Raw genomic sequence first — 8,135 nt, 5'->3', positions numbered from 1 at the left:
AACTTCTTAATTATTGTATCTATTTAATTAAGGATTCCCCTTTAAGAAGGCTGAACTCCCATGAGCCTTTGTTCTTTTTTAAACAGGTAGAGGGTTGAAGGGAGGCAGGTTTTGTGTTCTGGGTTCCTCCATTTTGTGTATGGTGGTGTGGTTTGTGTGCAGGTTCTCAATGGGTTCCAGTTGACTTTCAGGATTTTATTTACAAGAAAATTATATTAAATAAGAACTATACCTACCTTGGAGCATCTCTTGGACAACTTGTTGCTGTTGGACTGCCACTGGAACTACAGAATAAGCATCAACAAACAAACAGTCAGGTGAGATCATTCTGGGGTTGTTTCCATTTTTTGCATTTGTTTCTTTTTTGCTCGGTTGGATTACTTGGATTGTTTTTTGGGCTTGATTTGTTCGGGACATTGTTTTGCATGAGTGATATGTGTGTGATAATTTTTGTTATATATATATATAACTTATACATTTATAAGTTTTTTTTACTATATTAGTAATTGGCTATTTCATATCTTTATTTCCTTGCCAGACTTTAAAATTGTTTGTTGCTTTACCCTCTACTATTTGTGGGCTTGTCTTAAATCATTTGTGATTCACTTGTGTGTAGTTTACTGGTGTGTGTGGCATTAAATTTGTTAATTGAGGACCCTCGTTTTTTTTTTTTGTTTTATTCGCTGTTGGCTGAAGCTTTTAGTTTCAAACCGTTACAATGTGGCAACCAATTGCAAAAGTAGAAGTTATGAGTCATGAAGATAATTTTGAGCCACCCTTTTGACTGTCTGTTCTACTAAAAATATGGTCTCTGTCTCCTCTGTATGCAAGAGTTTTGCTCAAGTTGCTACATGCCCAACTGTCACATAGACAGTTTGTGGAGGTACCTATAAATATCCAAGTTTGGCAGTGTTATGTGGGCTTGTTCTCAAACTGACTCTGCACTGAGTGTTGTGACAGGCTCCAGGTTTGCAAATCTTAATAAAGCTTGCTGTTTGAGAATCTACAGTCTCTCTTCCTTTCAATAGAATTTCCAAGACAGTTATTTCAATAAGTCAAGTGAAATCTGTTTTTTGCAAAAATTTCAAGGAATCTCCAAAAGGGTTCTTTAATTATTCAGGGGTCTAAAGGGTTAAAATGTATAAAAGAAAATAAAATGTATATCCTAAAAGGTTGAAGGGCTCATAAGTGAATGGTCATGGGTCAAGAGGCAGTGGTCGGGGGGGGGTGGTCTATGTCCAATGTGGAGGGGCGCGGAGGATGAAGAGGGGCAAAGACGAGCCACGCGCGTCAAAAAGACCAGCGCGCGCTGGCCTTTTTGACGCGCGTGGCTCGTCTTTGCCCCTCTTCATCCTCCGCGCCCCTCCACATTGTCCCTCTCTCTTCTTCCCATCTCTCCACCCCCCCCCCTTTCCTTTCCTGGGGGGCTCCCATCTCTCTCTCTCTCTCCAACCAGCCTTCTTTCTCAGCACTGTATTTACTCACACACATTCAATCTCAGCCACTTCACTCATACCAAGCACAATCACTAGCTCAAGCCACACAGCTCTTGCTATATAATATATAAAGAGTTCAATTGTTATTTATAACTCATATAATTAGTCCAAAGTCTATTTGTGGTTAAATTTTATTACAGTATATTTCTATCTTAAAATGATAAAAAATATTATATTGTCACCAAAGTGGTCATTGAGGATTATATGGTTAATGTTTTATACAATTTTAATTCTTTAAAATAAAAAATATATATCTATATCTATATATTACACATAACTTTTGATTTATTTCTCACAAATCAGTAATTTTACAATTCAGGATAATTGGGAGATATGCTAATTACATCATTCCAATAGCTATTTATAATTCGTATAACTAAGTAAAATTCAATTTAGGGTTACTACCTATTAATTTATATATTAAAATAAGTTCAAATATTATATTGTTACCAAAACGGCGTTTGTGGATAATATATGTTCAATGTTTTATACAATTTTAATTATTAAAAATATATATTTAATTTTAAATATATGTACCTTTCGAGTTAAGTGTCACAAATTGAATTATGGGTAATATGAAAATATACGGGATATGGAGAAACCCATTGAATTATTCTGCCGTAAACACCGCAATTAACCACCAGGGGGAGATGTTCGGAAACTGCATGCAATCTTGTATTTGACCAAATGTAAACAATTATCATTTTGTCTACGAACATCCGATCCAGACGCATGATACGTCTTTGGAAAGCCACAAAACGGCTTTTTTAATATAAAAAAAATAACCCCTGCATATTGAGCTACAGGGCACAGCACGAGCAGTGAAACCGGGGTCCCCACAGACTTCTATCAGGCGCGTTCACGGTCATAACAAAGCCTACGTCAGCATGCGCGCTTCACAGAATGTCCGCCCCCATGCTTGCCTGGAGTTTCACATCGCAATAGGAGGATTCTCCTCAGGTAAAACAAAACCCTATTGTTATTTATACCTGTTTAAGGGGCTTGTGTTTTGGCTGTACGGCTTCATCTCATCCTTTTTGTTTGTCATAATCGAAAGCGCGCCAGCCTCCGTTTTCTGTGTTTGTTTTTACCCTTTGCAGTCCATTTATTAAGTGCGCAACAGGCACGTCAGGTTTTCACACGCGCAGTTCATTTTAGACGCGCTGTTTAAAAGTATTTTTTTTTCACAGTCAAACGGGTTTAAATGGCCCTGCATATCAACAAAGCACTCACTAGGCATCTCCAGCCCCGCCCCAGCCTTTCGTTTGCTATAGCGTTTACCTATGTAAGAAATAATAATAATAATAATAATAATAATAATAATAATAATAATAATAGTCGTACATACCGATCGATCATCTCCGGATCACTCGTTTTATCACCAAACTCCTCAATAATGCGATCCAAGTCATTATTTTATTACAATAACATCTGAAAAAAGCTCTACAAATGTCCATGATAGTCTCTGTGCGCTGACGCACTCAGCCAGCTTGTTTACTATGAACGCCCCGTTATCTGATACCTGATACCATGTATGACTATTCATGAGATACGCCTTTTTTTTTTTTTTTTTTTTTTCCGACTTGTCTCGGCTCCTGTCGCTCCCACTCGGCAATTGAATGGTTTTCTCGGCTTTTTCCGGAGAAAAAACGACTAAACACCCGTTTATTGCGTTGCTATAATGATGTCGGACTCAGTCCGACAAAGGACCTGTGAGGAATAATTGCAATGTCGGACCCAGAACGACAATGGACCACAAATTAATGTTGCTGTGTTGTTTTTTGCTATGGATGATTTATCTGATTGCCCCGCTAATGCTTTATTGTGCACACACGAGGTTGTTGCCTCTTCATGGTTTTAATATCACCGGGTGTGTGTTAATTTCTTTTTATTGTTGGGAGTTCGCTGCACACGAGTTGTGAAGGAGTGGCGTCGCTGTTTATTATATTGTTGTTCTTGTTCCCTGCAGCATTGATTGTTGGCCAATCTGTATCTATCATTTTGGGATCCATGGTGGTTGATTACATTAGTCACTTAAACTGTAATTTCTGATTAGAATTCACTGTGTTGTTTATGTATTTGTGTGGAGTTTATTGTTTTAATTAATATAGTTTTCTGTTTTAACAAGATATATACATGAAAACACACAATGTGTGGGATTTGTCAGTGTGTGCCTCGTAATCACGTGACCCACGATTTAAGAATACAGGGGGTGCGTTCACGAGAGGCAGACTTTGTTAAGTCTGCGCAGATTCTGCAAAGATTCCGAAAATTCATTGGCTACTTGCTCCGATTCTGTGCGGATTCTACGCAGAATGACGGAAGTCTGCGTGTCGTGAACGCACCCGAACTCTCTCCACACACAACACACAGCGTTCTTACGCCTGCCGTCACTCCAGCACACGTGAGGGGAATACATGCAGGCTAGAGTGTCTCACGCGTGTAGGGCTGTGTGTTGAAATGAACCTGGAAACAAATTCAAATCCATGCGTTTCCAGCAGATGTGTCCGTCCTCGCCTCTTGCTTTGCTCGACTACCTCTAAGAGAAATGTGTTGGGCTTGTATCTTCACCTCAGTGTTGCTATTGTGTTTAAATTGACATATTGTTTTCGGCCCTTGCATTAAATGTCGGTTCATCTGTGAGACTGAGAAATAATTCACACACAATATTATGGCTGTAGACCAAGAGCAAGTTCATAATACTGGTCTGTGACAATGTGAAGCACTTCCAGTGTATTTATTTATTTATTTATTTATTTATTGCATTTATATAGCGATTTTTGTACAAGCGTTTCACAAAGCACTGTACAGTACAGAGCACAAAAAAAGAACAAACCACAATACATTTCTATAGCATGCCACACATACAGACCATAATAATACAAAAGCAGCAGTTTTTATAAAAGTGTGTTTTTGCTCTTGACAATACTCGACCGTCCCCTCGCTAGATTGCTCTGATACTGTGTGTGTGTGTGTGTGTGTGTGTCTGTGTGTGTGTGTGTGTGTGTGTGTGTGTGTGTGTGTGTGTGTGTGTGTGTGTGTGTCTGTGTGTGTTCTTGTCTCTCGCCTGTCCGGTGAGGATGAAGATGTGGTTTCAGTGTTTAATGCTCATCCCCTCACTGTGTGTTCTTGCCTCTTGACAGGTCTGTGAGGATGAGAAGGTCTCCACAGTCTGGAGTCTGGTCTCTGACAGGCTCAACATACCTGTCAATCAACAGGGACTCCTCTACAAAGGCAAGGCGCTGGCAGGTAGGCTGAACAGCACAGCACAGCACAGCACAGCACAGATCACCCCTCATCTCGCCCCTCACCTCACCCCTCCTCTCACGCCTCGCCTCACCCCGGGTCAGTGTGGCACAGCCTGCCTGCTCTTCTGAACAAACACTTCAGCCCTGCAGACGCAGTGAGAGTCTGGAGCAGCTACACAAGGTAACCTGAACACAATAAACACACACACTGCTATACACACAGACACACACACACACACACACACACACACACAGTGAGAGTCTGGAGCAGCTACACAAGCTAACCTGAACACAATAAACACACACACTGCTATATACACACACACACACACACAGACACACAGTGAGAGTCTGGAGCAGCTACACAAGCTAACCTGAACACAATAAACACACACACACACACACACACACACAGACACAGTGAGAGTCTGGAGCAGCAACACAAGGTAACCTGAACACAGTAGACACACACACTGCTATATACACACACACACACACACACACACACACACACAGACACACAGTGAGAGACTGGAGCAGCTACACAAGGTAACCTGAACACAATAAACACACACTGCTATATACACACACACACACACACACACAGTGAGAGTCTGGAGCAGCTACACAAGGTAACCTGAACACAATAAACACACACGCACGCACACACACACACACACACACACACAGTGAGAGTCTGGAGCAGCTACACAAGGTAACCTGAACACAATAAACACACACACTGCTATATACACACACACACACACACACACACACACACACACACACACACACAGTGAGAGACTGGAGCAGCTACACAAGGTAACCTGAACACAATAAACACACACTGCTATATACACACACACACACACACACACACACACACACAGTGAGAGTCTGGAGCAGCTACACAAGGTAACCTGAACACAATAATCACACACACTGTTATACACACACACACACACACACACACACACACACACACACACACACTGCTACAATGCACACCGGATTTAAAAGTATGTTCTGTATTACAGTGCCACATGTCGTCTCTTTTGGCAAGTGATATTTTCAAAATAATATTGAGTGGCAATAAAGAGTGCTGACTGTATTTGAACCCGGAGTAACTGTTTGTTAAGGTAGTTAGTAACACTTGTGATTGTATTTAATGATTCTTTATATAGCCGTGATTGTCTTCATTTCAATGCAGTTAATTAACGCAGAAGTTGTTCTTCCCTGCAACTATTGTAAGGATTAATGCTGCCTCTTTCAACTTGGGGTGCATGCTATGTATTTTTTGGGGGACACTTGTGGGACAGGTAAAGTTGTATATAATGTCCAACTAGGCTAAAAGCATTTATAGATTGCTTAATTTTTTTTTATTATTATTTTAGGTGATGAAGTGACACTTTGAATATGGGGCCTGATGAGAGAAGTATCCTTTTCATGTGGTTTTGGTTTTGCCGTTGTGAGCAGGTGTGGGAGACAGCACCGTGTCTGCATGTGAAATAACAAAGTCATCGCAGTGGAGGGACTCTCTGAAGGCTGCTGTTTGTGGATTTGTCTTTTAATGTGAGTGATCTACTGTACTGTGATGCCACTGACTGTACGCACGCTGCACTGCAGGGGAGACACCGCTGGCATTCACAGGGCATGCTAGTTCATTTAAAGCACGCTGCACTGCAGGGGAGACACCGCTGGCATTCACAGGGCATGCTTGTTCATTTAAAGCACGCTGCACTGCAGGGGAGACACCGCTGGCATTCACAGGGCATGCTTGTTCATTTAAAGCACGCTGCACTGCAGGGGAGACACCGCTGGCATTCACAGGGCATGCTTGTTCATTTAAAGCATGCTGCTGTGGGATGTTTGCACAGTGATCTTGTATCTTATTTTCAGGTGAAGTTTTGAATGCATCAAGTTAGAAGACTTGGCTTAAGATAATGAACTCCACTTTTCATAATGTAAATTGTTTAGTTTGCATGATTTGATAATACAGGTGGATTTAATTAGACAACAAAACCAAGATGCGCCATGTGAGGGAATAATGATATTTTTATTCTCAAACTTATATACCTCCATTGAATTACTTTACAACAACATCTGCACACACACACACACACATATATATATATGTATAATGTATGTATATATCAATACATGTATATATGTGTTCTTATCTAGTGTCGTGGTAGAACAGTTTTGGCCTTAGCAATAGTCAATGCTAGTAATTGGAAATGCTAGTAATTGAAAGTATTTTATGTGTTTCACTGATCTGTCATGAGGGGTGTTTGTGCTGCACTGTGGGTCACTGATCTGTCATGTGGGGTGTTTGTGTTTCACTGATCTGTCATGAGGGGTGTTTGTGTTTCACTGATCTGTCATGAGGGGTGTTTGTGTTTCACTGATCTGTCATGTGGGGTGTTTGTGTTTCACTGATCTGTCATGTGGGGTGTTTGTGCTGCACTGTGGGTCACTGATCTGTCATGAGGGGTGTTTGTGCTGCACTGTGGGTCACTGATCTGTCATGAGGGGTGTTTGTGCTGCACCGTGTTTCACTGATCTGTCATGTGGGTTGTTTGTGCTGCACTGTGGGTCACTGATCTGTCATGAGGGGTGTTTGTGCTGCACCGTGGGTCACTGATCTGTCATGTGGGGTGTTTATGCTGCACTGTGGGTCACTGATCTGTCATGTGGGGTGTTTGTGTTTCACTGATCTGTCATGTGGGGTGTTTGTGCTGCACCGTGTTTCACTGATCTGTCATGTGGGTTGTTTGTGCTGCACTGTGGGTCACTGATCTGTCATGAGGGGTGTTTGTGCTGCACCGTGGGTCACTGATCTGTCATGTGGGGTGTTTATGCTGCACTGTGGGTCACTGATCTGTCATGTGGGGTGTTTGTGTTTCACTGATCTGTCATGTGGGGTGTTTGTGCTGCACTGTGGGTCACTGATCTGTCATGAGGGGTGTTTGTGCTGCACTGTGTTTCACTGATCTGTCATGAGGGGTGTTTGTGCTGCACCGTGTTTCACTGATCTGTCATGAGGGGTGTTTGTGCTGCACTGTGGGTCACTGATCTGTCATGAGGGGTGTTTGTGCTGCACTGTGGGTCACTGATCTGTCATGAGGGGTGTTTGTGTTTCACTGATCTGTCATGAGGGGTGTTTGTGCTGCACCGTGTTTCACTGATCTGTCATGAGGGGTGTTTGTGCTGCACTGTGGGTCACTGATCTGTCATGTTGGGTGTTTGTGTTTCACTGATCTGTCATGTGGGGTGTTTGTGCTGCACTGTGTTTCACTGATCTGTCATGTGGGGTGTTTGTGCTGCACTGTGGGTCACTGATCTGTCATGAGGGGTGTTTGTGCTGCACTGTGGGTCACTGATCTGTCAT

The 8,135-nt window shown here is 42.0% G+C and overlaps 1 long non-coding RNA gene across 1 annotated transcript in view; it reads left to right on the top strand.

Annotated features, from left to right (window-relative positions):
• Window positions 1-7,232, top strand: part of LOC131702797 (uncharacterized) — a 7,360-nt gene extending 128 nt beyond the window's left edge. Inside the window, exons 1-3 of the long non-coding RNA XR_009309544.1 lie at window positions 1-317; window positions 4,640-4,745; window positions 6,139-7,232. The exon at window positions 1-317 is cut by the window's left edge and continues 128 nt beyond it. This is a non-coding gene — a long non-coding RNA (uncharacterized LOC131702797). The remainder of the gene's footprint in view (window positions 318-4,639; window positions 4,746-6,138) is intronic.
• The last annotated feature ends 903 nt before the right edge of the window (window positions 7,233-8,135 follow it).

Source organism: Acipenser ruthenus, chromosome 30, assembly GCF_902713425.1.
Source record: "Acipenser ruthenus chromosome 30, fAciRut3.2 maternal haplotype, whole genome shotgun sequence".
Taxonomy (NCBI): domain Eukaryota; kingdom Metazoa; phylum Chordata; class Actinopteri; order Acipenseriformes; family Acipenseridae; genus Acipenser; species Acipenser ruthenus.
This window is presented reverse-complemented; position numbering and strand designations above follow the sequence as displayed.